The sequence below is a fragment of the Hibiscus syriacus genome, unplaced genomic scaffold (assembly GCF_006381635.1).
Source record: "Hibiscus syriacus cultivar Baekdansim isolate YM2019G1 unplaced genomic scaffold, ASM638163v2 tig00113124_pilon, whole genome shotgun sequence".
NCBI lineage: Eukaryota > Viridiplantae > Streptophyta > Magnoliopsida > Malvales > Malvaceae > Hibiscus > Hibiscus syriacus.
Genome location: NW_024063444.1, coordinates 1,292,070 through 1,294,855, shown reverse-complemented (window position 1 = coordinate 1,294,855; position 2,786 = coordinate 1,292,070).

Sequence of the window (2,786 nt, the reverse complement as noted above, 5' to 3'; positions counted from 1 at the left end):
CATCTGAAGTATTTGCGGTATTGCCTTGTGGATTGGAGTTTTTATTTAGACTCCAACAATCATTCTTCAAGTGACCCTTCTTTTCACAGTTGTAGCACTTCAAATTTTTCTTGCTCCTCGACTTTGATCTACCATGTTTGTGACTACTGTTTTGGTCATGTTCTGTTGATCTCCCTCTCATCGTTGTCAACGCTTATGCTTGTTGCAGATTTACTTGTCAGTTTTCCTTGTTCTTGCGTCGATTTTCTTCTTGTAGAACAACAGTTGCAACGTCATCGAAGACTAGACTGGTGACATTACTGTTTGTCAAGTTGATGATGAGTTGATCATACGAATCAGGTAGACTTTGAAGTAGAAGTTCAACACGTTCTTGTTCTTCTATTGTACATCTTAAGGATGTAAGCTGAGAAAATAAAGTGTTCAGCGTGTTTAAGTGCCCCGTCACTAAAGTAGATTCTGGCATACGGAGAGTGTACAATTTCCTCTTAAGGAAAATTTTATTATACAACGATGTGGCATCGTACAATTTGGTGAGATGATCTCATATCTCCTTAGCTGTCTTCTCCTCCTCGATGCTTGATAATACTTCATCTGCTAATGCTAGATGAAAATTTGCCATAGCATTCCCGTCTATTTTGATTATTTATTGTCATCTGTGAAATCTACCTGCCTTTCACTGATAGCTGCTAGACAACCGTATTTCCTCAAGATGGCCTTCATCTTCAATTTTCACAATGAGAAATTTCTCCCATTGAGTTTTTCAATATCCAATTTCGTTGTCATAGCTTTCTATTACGGATAGCTCCCACTATTTCACTATCGTGAATAGTTCTCTGGAACCTTCAAAGAATGGGTAATAACTTCTTACTTTCTTATGTTGGAGGTTCCACCTTTTGGTGGCAACCACAAAGACAATAAGCATATATTACACACTCTAATTTGGCTCTGATACCAATTGTTGCGGAAGACGGCTATCAGATAGAGCAAAATCGTAACTGATAATTTGAGAAAATAAAGATAAACGAAGACACAAATTTTACGTGGAAAACCCCTAAATTATATAAGGTAAAAACCACAGGCAACAGTAGAAGAATTTCACTATGAGAAAATAGGAATTACAACTTCTCTCGATCTACCAAGGAGAAAACAATGACAATTCTCTCTTGATAAAAAGGAGAAAACAACTCTCAAGAAACTCTCTAAATTCTCTAGTATTTGAAGAAATCTAGAATGCTTTGAGATAGTTTTGAAGCTAAATGAGCTAGGGTATTTATAGTTGAAGCTTAAGGACTAATTTGTAAATACCTTAAATTATAATGACTAAATTGTAATTATCTCTTAGCATAAAAATCAACATTTTCCAGCTAATTGTTGCCACTTGCACCGAAATTGCATGTGCATCGAAAGTGGCATGCAATTGTTGACGTTTCAACATCTACCATATCGAACCGGAACAAAATCGTTCAGTTCCAATTGATTTCCAATATAATGACTAGTTAGAGTGCCTGTATCATCAACCCACTCATCCCTCCAAAAATCATTTTTTGTGCCCTAACCAAGTAGCCAAATTATACCTTTTCTCACTTCCTCCCATACCATAACCAAGCCCGTCCAAATACGAGAATACCCATTCTGAAATATGGTAATCGACAATTCGTCAGTCATTTTATATTTGGCTCGTAAGACTTTCGTCCATAGTTGGTGCTTATCCATTTGCGAATGGAGTAAACTGGGTTGGGAGCGTCGCCCTCCTCTCTGTAATACTCGATATGTATTAATCAGTCAATAGATCGGATATCAATGATTAATTTTAAAAAAAAAATCATTCTGCGCCCCAATTTCTGAAGACCAAGCCCCCCTTTGAATGGAATGCACACTTATCCCAACACACTAAATTAATCCCTTTCGGAGAGTTCGTATACCCCCAGATAAAATTCCTCGTTAAATTCTCAATTTCCTCACTAATCGATTTTGGCAAACGATTAGTTTGCATTATGTATGACGGAATAAAATTTAACATAGACTGAACAATGTAAGCGAAAGTATCCTTGGTAACTCGCTTATGGAGAGAAGGAACACCCAAGTATCTTCTAAAGTCTTCAACTTGTGTAAATTGAAAACCTTCGCTAATATCGCTACGAAGGGTCTGATCCACGTTACTTGAGAAGCAAATATAAGTTTTAGCTTGGTTTACCCAGTGACTAGAACTATAGCCAGGGGCGTGGCTGAGGGTGTGCAATGTGCGCGACTGCGCAGGGCCCCAAAAAATAGGGGCCCCGAAATCGAGTCTATCTATCAGATGTTGCCATTAAGAAGCCCTAAATAATATGGGCCCAAAAAATAGGAGCCCCGAAATCAAGTATATCTATCAGTTGTTGCCATTAAGAAGCCCAAAAAATAGGGGCCCAAAAAAAAGTTTGAGATTTAAGGGCCCCATTATAAGAATTTGCACAGGGACTCCGACAATCTAACCACGGGCCTGACTATAGCATAAGTCATTGATCACTCATTGAACTACATCAAGCTGATCTAGTAATGCTTCGCCAAAGAGAACTAAATCATCAGCGGATAAAAGATGGGTTAACGGAGGGCTCCGAGTGATAACACAATGGGAATCCAATGTCCATAGTCCACCTCCTTGCGAATCGCCTGGCCCAAACGCTCCATACACAACACAAACAGGTAAGGCGAGAGAGGATCACCTTTCCGAATACCCCGATAAGGCTTAAATTCATCAAGTAAAGATCCATTCCACTGGACTTGGATGGTGCTAGTCGATACACAGT